The sequence below is a fragment of the Lissotriton vulgaris genome, chromosome 7, assembly GCF_964263255.1.
Source record: "Lissotriton vulgaris chromosome 7, aLisVul1.2, whole genome shotgun sequence".
Taxonomy (NCBI): Eukaryota; Metazoa; Chordata; class Amphibia; order Caudata; family Salamandridae; genus Lissotriton; species Lissotriton vulgaris.
In genome coordinates, this window is record NC_141695.1 from 1,199,257,177 (window position 1) to 1,199,274,316 (window position 17,140).

The window sequence follows — 17,140 nt, forward strand, 5'->3', positions numbered from 1 at the left end:
ATTCCGCTAGCGCGCATGAGGTTAAGGGAAACAAAGTGTCTACATTGTAAATAAACCAAATATACATAGCTTCATGTTGTTAAATAACTAAAAAAACTAAGATATCTGTGTTTGTTGTAGGAAAAATGGCCAAATAAAATGCCGCAAAATTGCCGCTAAAATTCCATATTTGTGCCGCTAAATTTCCATTTTTGTGCCGCTAAATTTGCTAATCCATGCCGCTATATCCTGGGGGGTCTGATTAAAGATTGTGTGAATCAAAGCACCAAAATGCAGGGGCAGTTCTGTATTTAATAAGGCATGTACCTCAGTACGAGTGTTTGCAACGTGAAGGACGAATGTTTCACACACACAGATGTAAGGGTGACTTCGTTCTGGGACAAAAGAGCTCTTACTCAACTCATCTTGTTGAATTCAAGGTAGGAATAGAAGGCCAGATGGAAACATAGAGCCTCCCATGTGGAGGAGGAAACAGGACATTCTTACAGCAAACTACATGTTGGGAAACTGTAACAATATACAGAATACCTGCAAGCATACCACAGCAATCTTCATTATTCAATGACAAATAACTACCGATTGCAAGCAACGTGAAAGTTGGTGTAATAGCTGGGGTGGGGGTGCCTTTCAAAACACACGCAAGATTCTGTGCCATTACACTACATGAACCATGCAATTGCAGATTCCTGCAGACTAAAGAGTGATCTGGTGTGGGTGTGCAGTCTTCACCTTTTAAATAAACTTCTTTTCCTTCCCTCAAGCACCTTTATGCAAACGGGAGAATCCAGACTTCATGAAGATAAGCGCCACCTAAAGGCTCAAATCTACCTATAGCATAATGTTTCATGCATGACTCAAACTTAAACAGAGGAAAAGGTAGTGTTATTAATCCATGGATGAGCCAAATTGCCAAATTCGACTCGGCTACTGAAAATGGTAATGGCTCGAATTTTTCAATATGCAAGAGAGAAAATGTGGCATCCTTCATTGACATAAATTGTTGTTTAACAGTCAAATTAAAAGGTAAAAATAATGAAGTCGTGTTCATGTAATCCCAAGGCACCCTCCCAGATTTTAACGTTTGAAGAGTCCAAGCAAACTGCCTAATAGAATGCAATTGATTTTGTCCATGGTACAGAACTGCAACATCTTCTTGTACAATATCAACAATAGATGAAACAATATTATCTAACGTATAAATACGCGAAGAAAGGGTGTTCATGCTATTATCTACAACGGCAAGCACTTTTTCTAAATTGGCCTGATTAATAGCACTGAGCCTAGAAGCAGCTTCAATTTGGGACAGTTTCCAAACCTCGTTGTAAGCAGCATATATCCATCTTTTCAATCTGCCTGCTGCAGGACCTTTTACAAAATCATTCAAATCAACGGTGTCAGTCAGTTTAGACAAATGTGATTTAACTGACGCTAAGGTAGAGTGTTTGAGCCACCTCTGACACAACTTGCCGACAGAATAGGTGGTGACCGAATGTTGACTCTCGAATCAGGGATCCACTCTAACCTCTGTAGCCAGGGGTCAGACTTAGAAAATGGTGCTGGCAGGAATCTGCACTTTTTTGCCACAGCAACCAGCCTTCGGGATTTATGCTGGAAACATTAAAAGAGGAATTTCTCAACAGGGTTTGTAAATTGCTAAGGAAAGTACTGGTGTAAATATTCCAATGAGGGTATTCACCCAAATCAGGGTGCATTTAATTTTTTAGAAGTAGCCAATCCAAAGCAGGTGGTTTGTGACATAGAAGCATTCAGAAACAACATATGGTTCGGGATGAGGCATGCACGATGCAAAGCCTTGGTGCCTTGCACTTGCCAACCTGTAGAACCCCAAACAGATTTAAGATCTACGGTATCTTTCCACAGTTCATAGCCCCCAACAGCCAACTGGTCAATAAAGGACTTCGAATACAGTAATTTTGAGCGGGTAAGTCTAACTCATTCATTCATTCATCTTAAAATAAAATGCATAAGGGCTTGATTGATCAAAATCAGTAAAATAATCAAACTTTTTAAAAAGAGTTTCAGAGCTGCCTTCAACAGGTGCGGGACAATCTTCCCACTGTGTGTAGTTTACTAAATTTCTAAATGTATTTGCTTTATGCAGAAAGTGATTTCCAAAATGCTGGTAACAGTATAAATTGCCATAGTTTGCATAATCTAGATATAAATCTTCAGCTTCAAAGGCAGCATAATATTTCAAATCAGAAAATAAAGCCTCTACGGCCTGGACGTCCCAATCATCAGAGGGAATATTTTGTTTAACCACATCCCCCATAGAAACACAAAGTACAGTGGGGACATTAATAACCTCTGTGGGCCCATGAATCTGGAACTTTACAGCATCCCACACAATCCCATCTCAAACGGGTCAAGCAGTTATATTCACAAATGTCTGGTCCCTCTTAATTATGTGCGAAGAGGAGTTGAGAGCCAAAGTTCCATCAATTAGTCTAATTGTAGTTCTTTCATGAACGTAGTGTCCATTTACAAACTGAAAAAAAATACACCACAAATCCGATGGACATGAATAAAAAATTTGAAAAAAGGACCAGCCAAATATAAGCACAAGGGGGAATCAAAAAATGTTTTCTAAACCAGGTAGCAAAAGTCGCAACGTTTGAAGGTGAGTTTGATGTGGTAGAGCCAGTGTCAAATGAAAAATGTTATTGATTAGCCACACGGGTCTCCAAATCAGGCATAGACAAGTCAGTGGGGTAAGTATATTCAGTATCATTAAGAGGATCACCAGCCGGAAGATTCAATAAAGGATTCACAACTGTATTCCTCTCAATGGCAACATCAGGCCCGATGGCAGGATCCGGGGCCAAAACAGAGTGTTGCACCATTGCTGGACACGAGACCGCAGGCGTCATACTAAGAAGAATCGGCCACCCTGTGTAGTTTGACATTGTCAATGGAGATGTACCTTTTCCCCTTTTTCCCAGGAAGAGGAGGTAAAATTACTGTTCTTGTACCCTGCACGCCAAGCGCGGGAACTGGAGCTCGATAGGAGGGGCCGAATTCTTTCCTGTTCTCGATCTTCTCTCGGACCAGTTCTCCAACTTGGGGTAGCCAGCCGACTACCGGAATCTGTAATGCAGCATCAGATGTGGAGGGCAAATGTTCCTTTGCAAGACTGTCTCTGGTCTTTTGTAGGTTCTGTAAAACATTAGAATGTTCATCTCCATCAAAGGATGCGGCAGTCGCCGCCGCGTCTAGACCCTCAAGGTCCGGAACAAACATTTTGATGCCAAAGAGCATTTTGTATGGAGTCCGCCCACCCAGAGACCTTCTAGGGGGATTATTTAGTGCACGCTGTACGCTATTGAGGTGGGTTAGCCAATCTCTGCAAGTACCTAATACTTTAGCTGCTTTAAGTCAGTTCATTCGCTCCACCACACTATTGGCCTCAGGCCGGTATGGCGATGAAAACTTGACCTGGACCCTCAAAGAACTCACGGAATCCTTGTATGCCTTAGAGGCAAACGCCGGACCCTGGTCCGAATGGAAGGTACTACACGCAAAAATTCCCACAAAGACACGCAAATCCCTTACGACAGTTCTGGAATCAGCACTACGTTGCGCCACAACGACGCAAAGAGTGTGCACGAATCAACTGCAACTAAGATGTACTTATACGCAGTATCAGATGAGAAAGGACTGCAGTGATCTCAATAAACACACGCAAGCGGTTTATTAGATATGTACAACTGAGTTTGGGGCGGGCGTGCAGCAGTAGAAGGTTTAATCTGCTGACAAATGCTACATTGAAGGACATAATCATGCGTCTGTTTGTACAAACCCCGCCACCAATATCGTTGTTGGAGAAGAGATACAGTAGCTGACACGTTGGCGTGCGATGAGGCCAGCCCAGTGTGGGCTGCTGTAATCAAATTCTGCCTGCGGTCCGCGTTGGTAATCAACCTGTCACAAATGTCGTTACTTCTCACATAAGGAACTTTATCAGGACTTAAATGATAAGAGTATTTAGAAGGGAAACCCTTAGGGTAATTACCTCCCTTCTCTGTTGCGGCTATAGCTGCCAAGATGTCATCATCAATCTTTCTTTTGGAACGTGTAACTGCAGCTACTGAGTATGCTGCTACTGAGTATGCTGCAACTGCTGTCTTAGCGGCTTCATCCGTGAGACAATTGCCAACAGCGTGAACTCCAACACGCTGGTGACCCAGAGTATGAATTACAAAGACAAGTGGCAGCCTTTCTTTAAGCTCAGCCACTCAAACCCAGAGCATTTTATGTTTTATTGTGCGACCCTTGGAGTCACGATAATCATTTTTAGTCCAAAAGGGTAGATTGTCATTGTATGATTGAACACAGTAGTAAGAGTCACTTACGATAGGTGTAGTCACACTGGGATCTGCGTACTCCAATGCAAGCATCAGAGCACAAAGCTCTGCCAGTTGGGCGGTACAGTCCCCTAATGTCTGTGTATGCACGACATCGGACTTGAATTCACCATCCACCATAGTACCAACCACAATTGCGCAGGCCTAAGAATATGCGTGCTTTGAGCCCGTAGCCGCTTGTGCCCTCCCGTCAGTGTAAATGATACAACAGAAATCCTCAGGTGGGCGCATTGTCAGAGGAGCAGGATGAACACATTCGTACTGCAAGAACTCCTGAGTCTGCAGAGAGGAATACAAAATGAACGTGACATCCGGGCATGTCAAGGACGTGGCCCATTGTATCCACCGCGGGTTCAAAGCTTTGGAATTTGGTACACTGGCTTTCGTCACTGCCTCCAAGGCAGGATATGGAGTAACAACCAAAATGCGCTTTCCTTACGAATCACCATTTGCACTGCTGTCAAAACTTTTTCCACAGTGGAAAACCGCAACTCAGCCGAAGTGTACAAGTGTGACTTGTAAGCGATAGGGACGGTGTCAACCTCATTAAAAGTGAGGTATGTGAAACCCACTGCCCCTGGCACAATTATTATCACCAAGTTAGTGTGGTTATCACGAGTCAACAAAAATGTATATTCTAGAATATCACACTCCAAAGATTGCAAGATGGCTGAATGTTCAGGCAGCCAGCACGATTTGGAAAAAGTAGGTTGTATCAAGGGGTAAAGAGGCTTGATACGATGAGCATATTCGGGAAAGTAAGTATGCCCAAAATTCAAAAAGCCCAGTAAAGATTGTAGTTTTTTCAGTGTTGTGGGAGCGCGCAAAAGTGCGCATTTCTCGAGGAAGTGAGGAGCCAAACATCGACCTTCATTGTTGAGCTGTAGCCCAGGAACAACACTGTGTACTCTGCAATGTGACTTTTCGCAAAGTTGAATTTATAGCCAAAATCCGCAAAACTGCTAATTATGCAGACAACACGGCACAGAGGCGGCCATAATTTGTCGTCTGTGAGATAGATTTCATCCACATACGAACATGCATCTGCGTCGAGCCCCTCCAAGAGCGAGACTACGTGGGCGGCAAAGACGCCTGGACTGTTCTTATAGCCCATAGCCAAATGGCGAAATTGGCGCTGTTTGCCACCACTGGTGAAAGCTGTCCATTGACTACTAAGAGGGGACAGATTGTGGGCTAAAAAAACATTGGATATGTCAAGTGTGGTTTTGAACCTTTTACGCACAAGACTATCCACAAGAGCTGAACTGCGTGTATTCTGTACCGCACACGTACGACAATGGGAGTTTAAGTAGCGGTAATCCAACACCAAACAGTAAGAGCCATCCGGCTTGGTCACAGTAAAAAGAGGGTTATTCATCGGAGACACAGACGTTTCAATTACACCTTGATATTCCAATTGTTCAAGGATCTCCGCAACGGAAGCTTTCGCTTCACGCCGCATGGGGTATTGGGTTGAGGCTGTGGCATTGACCGCAAAGGAATCTCATGTAGAGGGGAAAATTTATCTCATCCACAGTGAGTGCAGTACAAAGCCGGTGCAAGCACCTTAGCCCAATCTTTTGAAAAATGCAGCGCCTGCTCTTTCGGCACTGTGTGCGCGAAACTAGGAAGGATTACCTTCTCCCTTGCTGAGCAGCTAAGACAAAGGGTGGGGGCCAGTCGACCTCCGCCAACAAAATATCATAGGTAGTTGTTAGATTTTCCCCCAAAAAACTTTTATGGTACGTTCTATGTCACATTCAACCATAATTACAATTTCATAAAGCCTTTCAGGGGGAGCCACTCTAGTGTCAGCCTGTCTCTAATACAACAAAGTTGTCAGTCGCTGTCACCTTCTGTAGTGGACGCAACGCCTCTCGAACTATGGTAATCTCTGCCGCTCTGTCCAACAGTGTCAGTGCCCATGTCAGATTCCGAAGCTGCGTTCTCACTATCTGTGGCATATCTCGCTGTTACTGCAGCAACTTTCTTCTTCTGAAACTGGGGCCTTTGACGTGGTGACTCATCTTGCTTGCCTTTTCTGTCAGCCTTGGAGGCTGCTCATGGCTCTGTTTGGCACCTTGTCTTATGCCGCCGCCGCCTCCTCCACCGGTGGGTAAGAGCGATGTTTCCTGCAAAGAGCGAGGAGAACGTTGTTCAGGAACCTGAAATCAGGTGACTTAATCGTAGTGCGGTCGCGCAACTCATAAGTACGCTCAGCAGAGGCAGGTGTAGGTGAAGCAGGGCGGGACCCCTGTTTCTGTTGCTGTTTCCCCTGTTTTTTTTTCTTACTCCAATTTTGTTTCAGAACTTTCTGGCGGTCATCTTTATCAGACGACGCCTGCTGAGTTTGCTGCTGTGTTTTTAGCAAAAGGCTTAACACCTAAACTATTACGGCCAATGGTCTTATAAGCCTCCGTAATAATGCTCAGTAACTGACAGGGTCTCTCGGCCTCGGGAACATCGTGCAAAGCATTAGGCACCAGGAAACTTACTGCATCCCCCTTAACATTTGCAGGGACAAGATCGCGAACCATGACAAACGCTCCCTCGAGTCGCATTCCCAACTTCACAGCAGCCTCCGGTCCGTGTTCATCTTGAACGCGCTTAATAATGGAGGGCAGGACACCATTGATGGTGCCGAAGCACCTAGTGTACACTGCCGCAAAAATCACACCCCAAGTGGTACAGTCATTTACGTCCGGAACTAAGTCTTTCTGCAAACTAATAGTAAGGATCCTGTGTTTTTCCACAGGAGTGGTATTAGGAATTACTGCCCCAAGTTGGTCAAATATCTCGGCAAGCCAGAAAAGCATCTCATCCTTATCCTGGGGACGCTTTCCCATAACTGCATTATTATGCATGTTCATCTTGAACGCGCTTAATAATGGAGGGCAGGACACCATTGACGGTGCCGAAGCACCTAGTGTACACTGCCGCAAAAATCACACCCCAAGTGGTACAGTCATTTGCGTCCGGCACTAAGTCTTTCTGCAAACTAATAGTAAGGATCCTGTGTTTTTCCACTGGAGTGGTATTAGGAAATACTGCCTCCAGTTGGTCAAATTTCTCGGCAAGCCAGAAAGGCATCTCATCCTTATCCTGGGGACGCTTGCCCATAACTGCATTAACCAAAACAGGACTAAGCTTCAACCCGTTCGGGCCAACTGGATGTGCCGCACCACCCGGGGCCCCACCCGGGAAGTTGTGGGAAATGTAATGAACCAGACCCCTTATTACTGACACAGCAGAGGCATAAAGGGGCCTTAATTCAACAGCTGTACAACGCGCCACATTAGGGTGCGGGGTATAACCAGCTAAAACAGGCCATGAAGCGCCTGCAATCGACAATGGTCCCATTCTGACAACCGTCAAACTGTGGGGAAGGGTGCCATTAAACCAAACGGCATGCTACCATGCACAAATCTGAACTTCCTGTGTCCTATAAGGAGCGTACTCAACAGGCAGGGCAGACGGAGTGTACAAATGAATCACCTGAGTACCAGCATCAACGGCAGGAAACGTGACCATGAGTAGAACAGCTCAAACTGGTACGTTGCGTCAGCTGATACATCAAAAACCACTACCATGCCTTCCAAACAGACGTTGAAATCCTGCAAATGATTGCGCACAGCCATACGACTGTGTACTGGGATATCAACCGCAGCCATATCGACACAGTGAAAGATAAGTACAATGCAACAGAAAAAAGCACAACTGGGTAGTAATTCAATAGAAATCTTTTTGAAATATCAAGCTTGAAAGACCTATGTAACTATAAGTAGGTTTATCCATCACCACTGCAAACCGGAAACAATAGTGAGGGGGTCGTGGACTGATATAAGCACTACTCGAGAGTCTCACAATAAGACCACTATGTTAGGTGCGCCATGTTGCAAGGATCCTGCTCATACACAGAACTGTGCACAAAAAGAAACCCAGGACATCAGTGAATTGTGGTGTACCAGAAACTCACCTCAGTACCTAGAAAAACCCAACCAGCTAGCATCAGTGTCACATTAGCTCTTCGTCCTATAGCAAAGTAACCAATGATTAGACAACCTAGAATATGCAACTTAGGACAAATTCAAGAATGGTGGGAAGTGAGAACGCTCTTTCATTGTACTCTCATACCAGTTCACAACAGGAGTAAATTAGAGACACGGGTAAGGTTAAAATATTTATTTTAACGACGTGATCTCAGTTGCAGTATCTTAGCCAACATAAGCAGACATATGATTAGAAATAATATGGTCAGCATTGTTACAATTCCATAAAATACAAAAGGAGAAATCATATCACAATGATGGTGAAAACAGGTCTTATACGCTTAGTTTTAAACCCTCCCTATATAGGAGCTATGTTTATAAACTAAAGAAGGTCTCTTAGGCTTGTTTGGGGGACCCTATTACCTTTCTGCTCAGTAAGAGTAAATCACATCTGGATCAGCAAAAACTCTCTGCATCCCTGGAAACGGAAAATCTTCCAAGTGTGTGAAATCATGGCAACTGTGAAATAATAAGGGCGCCAGAATCTCAGTTGGCTCACAGCTGCCAAATTGTTGTGCCTATAAACGTCAGCCGATCATGTCAAACAGCAGCTACCATGTTATGATAACCTTGACGGTTTCAGCACTCACTGTGCAGACTAGGGGCACAATGTAAGTCTAGAGATGTCGAAAACAAACCTTGTCTCATGTGTAGACCTTCACGAAGCCTAACTTACAAAAACAGCTAGATGCAGTGTTGAGTGCAAAAGTGTCAAAATGGCGTTTCAACTTCTAACAAGCCATGCTAACATAACATGAGGTGCAAAGCAGGCCTTAGACCACACTACAACACTTGGCTGTAATAGTTTAATCATTTTAAGGCATTGGTTTAGAACTTGGTGAAAGAAAGCAGTTACCTCCCTCCGCCAAGGTCCTGCCATTTACCCAAGACGACTCAATCCCTGCCTCGGCCAGTGGCACGTTAAACTCCCACTATGTTCGAACAGGTTGGTGGTATTCACCGCCTTGTTCCAACATGGCGACGGAGGATGACGTGGAGCCAACTAGCCACTACTCGAGAAGGAACCCACAATCACCCGAGGGGCCGAGCATGGCTCCTCGTCAATAAATAAAAGGTGCGGGTCGCTTGGGACTCCAGGATCCGGACTACGCTTGGCGTGGTTGTGTCCGGAGAAAACAAAAGTTAGAGGCCTACGCACATAGTGTCATTCCCCAAACCCCCATGTTACATTGGTGATGAGGGGGTACTTACCCCGTGAGCAGAAGCATAGGCTAGGGATGTACAGTGGTGGAGGCACAGTACTCGGTGGCCAGAGTGAGTGGCCACGCTGCCTCATAACAGAACTGCGATGGTGTACAACAACGTAAGTGTGGCGGAGACCTAAAGCAGCCCAGGCGGCTGGAGGAGCCTGGTGATGCAGAGCACTGACCAAGGTAAGCAGTGCAGCTGCGCGTGGAGTGGCAACAGGTGCCAGCGGGTGGGGAGCGAGTGAAGCCGGAGGCGTACACAGGGGTTGGAGGCCTCAGTGTGCTTACCACGAGAGCCCAGCCGGCAGAGCGCACCACGTAGAGGCTGCAGTGTATGCTGTGAAGAGGGGGTGTGGCCCACGGTGAAGCAGACATGCTGAGGGAGAGAGGAGGACACGTGAAGGGAGCAGCCTGGCTGGAACGTCAAGGGGCAAAGCGGTGGAGAGGCTGCGAGGTACGCAGCAGTGACACAGAGGAAATAGAAGCCCTGCAAGTGACGGAAATACAAAACTTAAGAAAAATAAAAGAAAGAGAGGCAACTACAAATGGAACAGAACAAAATGTCATAAAGGCACACAGAAACATTGTCAACAAGCATTTACCCTAGACAAAAAAAGACAATACAGGGGACAAAGAAGGAAAAGAAGGGAGAGAGCCCTTTGAGCACAACACAGCAAATAGCAGATGGAGAGGTCCTACGCACGGCAGCAGCAAACTCCTGAGAATAAATAAATATATAAATAGTAAGAAAAAATGTCAGTGCAAGAGAATGAGGATCAGGAGTGACATTATGAAAGATGTTCGGTCCTTTCTAGTGGCATTAGCACCATTTAGTCAGCTAGATGACCTGGCCACAGCAGTGCCAAGGTGGAGGAAGTGGATAGGAAGAATAGGAAGATTGGAGAACTATTTTCTCATGGCGCGCGAAATGATGAGGCTGTGAAAAGGTCAACCATACTACACATGTGGGGGGGCGAACCTTACAAACATTTCCAGGCTTTAACAAACACAGGGAACCATTATGATTACAATGAAGAGGTAGCAGCCCTTGACAGATACTTCAATCCTCAACTAAACAAGGATTATGAACATTTTAAGTAGAGACAGGCTCACCAGCATGAAGGGGAGTTGGTTAATATGTTCTTTGCGCACCTACAAAAGTTAGCTAGCACTTGCACGGGCATTGACAAACAGCTGGAGATGTAAATGTAAATGTGGGATACTTGTAAAGCGCACACTTACTCTAACCGAGTGTCCTGGCGCTGCAGACCGCTGGGGAACCCGTCCTGGTTTTCCCTGTGAGATGGTCCCTTTCTGGGTATCTCCAGGGTGAAACCAGGCATCCCTGGCGTCTGTGGGGGGGCCGTTGTAGAGATGAGGCAAGCTTAATGCCCAGAGTTACTGAGTGTGTTCCCTGGTTAGAGTAGGCACTGAGGAGAGAATTATCGAGTCCGTTGACCCCTGGTCCGCGTCCCTGCCGCGTCGGGAATCGAACCCTGGTCCCGGGCCGTTCTCTGCTTACTGGTCTGCCGCCTCTAACCATTGAGCCACACCTCTGCACATACATGCACAACTGATCCAGGGGTGCCAGTCGGCAAAGCTGTGGAAGTTAATCCTCCGCCAGCCAGGAATATCGCTGGATGAGATCTTGATCCTGGGCAGATCTCATGAATTAGCCGATGTCTGTGCTGGTGAAATGGAATCAGCCATGGTCTGCAGGACACCAACAACCACACACTCAACAGCGGGGAACATCAAGGAAGAGCGAGGGGACGCCATCCGAAAAGGAGCTGGGTGAGAAAGAGGTCATTTCCCTTCTGGGACGACAACGAAAGTGTGTGGAAATTGCAGAATCGCCAGCCATTCTATGAGGAACTGCCCAGAAAAAGGGAAATCGTGTTTGCAATGTGGCAAAACCGATCACTTTGCAAGGATGTGATGGAAAGAAGGGAGGCCTAATAGTTCTGGAAGAAAGGCAAAGAAGTTCAGAAAATGAGGGCGGTTTCGGACATGGACAAAGAGCAAGGCACAACAGCTATGGTGAGCCAACAAATGAAAAACCAAGAGGAGGACGACGACGACCACAGCGTCTTCACAGTGTTGTTTGCCGAACGACCAAATCAGAGGAAGCGACCTCCACCCATGTGCATTGTTGGAGTGAACGGGTAACGATAACGGCGCTTATTGACACAGGCGTTTTCAGTGAACATCGTACATGCGGAGCAGTATCAGTAACTGAAACCTCGCCTGCCGCTGGAAAATACCAAGGCCAAAATATATAACTATGGAGGGACCAGTCCCATACCTCCAAAAGGACTCATAGAGGTGGAAGTGCGAAATGGATCCACGGAGCTACTGACCAAATTCTATGTCATGAAGGAAAGCGCGGGCATGCTGCTACGCTGTCACATGGCTGAAGATCTGGGGCTAGTACTATTCTCAAGGTAAGTACATCAGTCTCACACTGAAGAGATCATGGGGGAGTTTCCATACTTGTTTGAGGGCCTGGGATGCCTGAAGGGGGTCAAAGTCAAGTTGCACATCAACAAAACAGTGAGACTGGTGGCACTGAGACACCAAAGAGTGCCATTTCACCTACGACCTCTCGTCGAAGCAGAGTTGGACCGACTAGAGAAGGAAGGTGCCATTGAGAAGGTGTCAGGGCCGACACAGTGGGTATTTCCTCTCATCATAGCTCCCACACTTAAGCAGCCTGAGGGCATAAGGTTGTGTGTGGACATGCACAAGCCAAATAAGGCGATAAAGAGGGAAAGGCACATCACCTTGATAATGGACGATATTGTGACAGACATCAATGAAGCCAAGTGGTTTTCTAAGGTGTACCGCAACTCTGGTTATCATCAGCTGATGATAGATGAGGGCAGCCAGTGCATCACAACATTTCCCATGCATGTGGGGCTGAGGAGATTCAAAAGACTGAGTTTCGGGGTATCCTCCACAGCTGAGGTATTCCAGACTGCCATAAGAGAAACATTGTCCGGATTGGTGGGAGTCATCAACATCAGTGATGACGTACTGAAATTCTCGGAGACTCTGGAAGAGCATTATGCAAGGCTGAGAGCCACGCTACAATGACTTGAGGAACAAGGACTCACTCTTCACAAGAACAAATGCTCCTTCGACACCAACGAGGTGGAGTTCTTCGGAAATCGGTTTTTGAAGGAGGGCCTTCAAGTAGACCCGGCTAAGGTCAAGGCAATCCGAGCGGCGGCCATTCTGCAAAACCCCACTGAAATGCGCAGTTTCCTGGGGATGGTCAATTACTGTGGGCATTTCATTCCCCAGTTGGAGACACTGACGGACCTCTGCGCGCATTGACAAAAAAAGAAAAGCCAAGGGAATGGACAAGTGAAACAGCATGTGCATTTTGGATGCAGGGGCTGGGGGCAGTCCTCTTTCAGCAGTGGGAAAGCGATGAGGGGCTGCCCATTGCATACACGAGTCATGTACTAACAGCAGTGGAAACCAGGTCGAAAGGGAAGCCCTAGCCATCAGATGGGTGTGTCAACATTTCCACATATATCTGTGCAGGCACAAGTTCAAAGTAATCACTGATCACAAGACCCTCATGGACTACCCAGAATAGAAAGGGCGGTACAGCTACAACAATATGACTTTGACTTCACTTATCCCCCCTGGGCGAGTAACCCCACAGACTATCTGCCAAAACATTTGATGACCGACGACCCAATGACTCAGCCGGAAACAGATGGAGGAGTGGAAGACTTCGTAAGGTTCGTCATCGAAAACGTGTGCCCTCAAGACATGTCCATGGAGGAGCTGGTGGAAGCAACGGATGTATGACGTTACAACGCATGCTTTTACCACGCATGCCTTTACAACGCGGTTTTTACATCGCAAACATTTACAACGCATAGCGCTTAGAGGTGCTGGGTAGTGAAAAGTTTAATTTTCTATTCCAACTCCAGTCCCCGTGGACACTAGGGAAGGTGTTGGATAGAAAATTAAATGTATTCCCTATCCTAGAGCGCCCCCCAGCGCAATGCGTTGTAATGGTTTGCGTTGTAATGACCGCGTTGTAATGGTAGTGCGTTATAAAAGTTTCGTTGTAAAGGTTGTTCACCGGAAGCAACAACAGTCGACGGTTATTTAATGAAGGTAAAAGAGGCCCTGAAGGCACATCAGTGGTAAGACATCCTGAGAGAGACAAGTGGGCTCATCGATGAAGAAAGGGAAGTTCTAACAAGCCTGTGGAGATGCCCTGATGAACTGAGCAATAGAGCAAGACTAGTACTGAGGCGACAACACATAGTGATCTTAAGAAGTCTATGTAGAACAAGGACATCAAGGACTAGTGAAAACCAAAGCACAGCTGCGGTCTAAAGTATGGTTCCTAGCAGCAGACAGAATGGTGGAAGAGCCGGTTAAGGGATGCCATTCATGCATGATTAAGTAAGCCGACGGAGCTATGCCTCCCATCTTCCAGGGAGCAGAGTTCAAAGAGTATCTACATAATCTCAACGTTTGCCACCAAAAAATCACTCCTCAGTGGCCCCAAGCGAATGGAGAGGTAGAACAATTTATGAGAACCTTAAAAAAAGCACAGAGAATTGGTGTGGATCAAGGGGAAAATCTGGAAGTGTGCCTACATCAATTTCTGAGGGCATACCAGCAAGCTCTGCATTCCACAACAGGATGTGCTCAGAGTGAGATTATCATGAAGAGGCGGGTAAGAGACCTGGTGCCAATCTGTTCGGAGTGGGTACCTGCGACCCTGGACTTTGAAGCACTGCAGCGCATGACAAGAGAAGAGCGACCAATGAGTGAGCCAGTAAATAGAAGAATGCCCAAGAGTTGAGCTTGAGACTAGGAGATGCTGTAGTAGTCAAGGATAGACATCTGGGGTGGAAGTACAGGACTCCTTTTGAAAGAGAGACATGGGAAATAGTTGGAATTAAAGGAACCATAGTCACTGCAAAAAAGGGTAACGTCCTGGTGTCACAAAATGCATCCTGGTTGAAGAAGGTGAAGAGCCCGCAAGAGTTGAGAGAAGGGGCAGGAGAAGAGACAAGAGCCGAAAGCCCCCGGGGTGGCCAGTGAGCAGGATGCTAATAAAGGAGATGAATATGAACTGGGGGAAGAAGATCAACAGACACTGGGCAAGCCAGCGATGGAGACTTTGGGACGGGGGCTCGTGCCGAGAAATAATCCAAAACGGCAGGAGGATACCCGTATCAGCTGAGACCTCATCTGGACCGAACCAGGGAGATATTACTGATCCCGTACCACCAGCCCCCACGAGCGAACTTATGCATTTGTGTATCCTGTATTACTGCTATGTTTATTTGAGTTGATTTGTGCTGTTATTCGTTCTCTCATGGTTAGAAGGGATGCAGTGAGCCAACCGGCCTCTACTCAACAATGTATACACAATCACCCCAGGGGCCGGACATGGCTCTTCGGCTATAAATAAAGGGTGCAGGGTCACTCAGAACTCCAGCACAGACCCTAACTATGCGTGGCGTGGGTGTGTTTGGAGAACACAAAAGTTAGAGGCCTACATACATAGTGTCATACCCCAAACCCCCACATTACAGGCTGGTGGTAGCCAACAATGTCTGCCTCTTTGCACAGCCCATTAGGTTTCCCCTTCGCTTAGGACAGCTCCAGATTTCTGTACAGGCCTAATTTATGAACTGAAAATTAGGTGATAAGTAGGTGAGTGCCCGCCCACTCACCGGCGTAGTCTCTGTAGGTCATGCAGTGAGCCTCTCTGGGCGCACACTTGTTCCGTATGCAGAAATCTCGCTCGCAGCCGAAACACATAAGGGCGCCACCTGCAGGAGGGAGGAAACATTCAGTGAGACATCAAGAAGACTGATAAGGAGAAAGTGGAAAAGATGAAGGGACAAAGCAAATTGCCTTAGAAAATTGACGTGAGGAGAGATGAAAGAAACATTTAAAGAATGAATTGTAGCCGCCAATGTAATCATTGGTCTCAAAATGGAGGGATCCCTCCCTGCTGAGGCAAGGAGCTGGTAGGGAATTTTTAATTTTATTCATGTGCCATTTTGAACACCTGCAAGACTCACAGGGGCAACTAGGAACTTTATAAACTGCAAATCACACATAAAACTGGAAATAATCCTTTTAAATGATAAATGTATGATTAGTCTATGGTGAGGTTTAATATGTACGCTTCTCGTTACAGACTTTTTGGAAATGGCAAAGGAATACACTGAGTATTCCTACTAGAATTGAACCCTCTGACATGTAAGTTTTGCACAAATATCCGCAGCAGACATATTGGCCCACTAAGCTAGCTTACTAGATTCGGAACCTGTTAGTTCTATCTTACAGAGATCACTTCAACCAACATATTGACCCGCCTAGCTGTCTTGCTATGATTCGAGCTCGAAAGGTGTTGGTCTCCCTCTCTCTCAGACACACACAGACTCACACAAACACAGCTCCTCTCTACAGCTACATCAGTCAACAGACACTGCAGTCTCTCCAATTAAAAACGTTTCAGTGAATCCCTTTTGTAAATGTCAAAAGTAGAAGCAAGGAAGACTACAAGGTTGTTTTTTTCTTTCGGGTGTTAAAATCCATCTGTGTAATAGAGAGCCAGTTGCTCTCTGCTTTATAACAAGTTTGAACAAGAACCGACAGAGCCAATAGTTTTGACTTGTGCATAGTTTCTGCATACTAGCAGACAGGCACACAATACCTATGCACGTAGACATTGACATAGATCATTTACTCATACACATAAGTAGACAGAGCAAAGTGTTCCAAAAGGTTTCTATATACACACAGACAATACCTCTAAAAACACCCAAATACACAGACCACACCTTCAAACAATGCACCCAGCCCACCAGCCTAAAGACGCCCATGTACACGAACCACTTTATGTCATGAGCAAAATGCCCTACCAGTCATTTGTCTCAATGGCTCAGGACTTATCAAGCCTCAGTGATGCCAGCCAGCAATGCCCATGAATGACCTTAGCGAATAAGCCTCAATGGCCCAGGTAGTAATGAACTGCAACAGCAAATAGTAATCATAGGTGGCCCCAGGAAGAAAGGGGCATCCATGATCAGGAGTAGTAGTCAACATCAATGACCTCAGGCAGTATGAAGCACCAAAGAACGTCTTTATTAATGAGTTAATTAACAACGGTGGGTACCATGAAGTCATAAGCTTTCTTAGCCCCATGCAGTAATCATCATCAAAGGACACAAGCTGTAATTCATTACAACAGTTTCCAGTAGTAAATATCATCAGTGACACTAGGTAGCATTGAGCACCAAGGCATCCAGGGAGCAGAGAGTATAAATGGCCTTTACAATTATGAGCATCAATAGCTCCAGGCAATAATGACCATCAAAGATCATTGATGGTCACCATTGCCTGGAGATATTGATGCTCTTATAGTTAATAATGAATATAAATGTATACAAGCAGTAACAATCACCGTTCACCTCAGAAACTAATGAATACCAGTGGCTCG

At 45.9% G+C, this 17,140-nt stretch overlaps 1 long non-coding RNA gene across 1 annotated transcript in view; it reads right to left on the bottom strand.

Moving 5' to 3' along the window:
• The window catches only part of LOC147703165 (uncharacterized), a 62,776-nt gene that overhangs the window by 32,818 nt on the left and 12,818 nt on the right, over positions 1-17,140 (bottom strand). Inside the window, exon 2 of the long non-coding RNA XR_015297284.1 lies at positions 15,363-15,461. This is a non-coding gene — a long non-coding RNA (uncharacterized LOC147703165). The remainder of the gene's footprint in view (positions 1-15,362; positions 15,462-17,140) is intronic.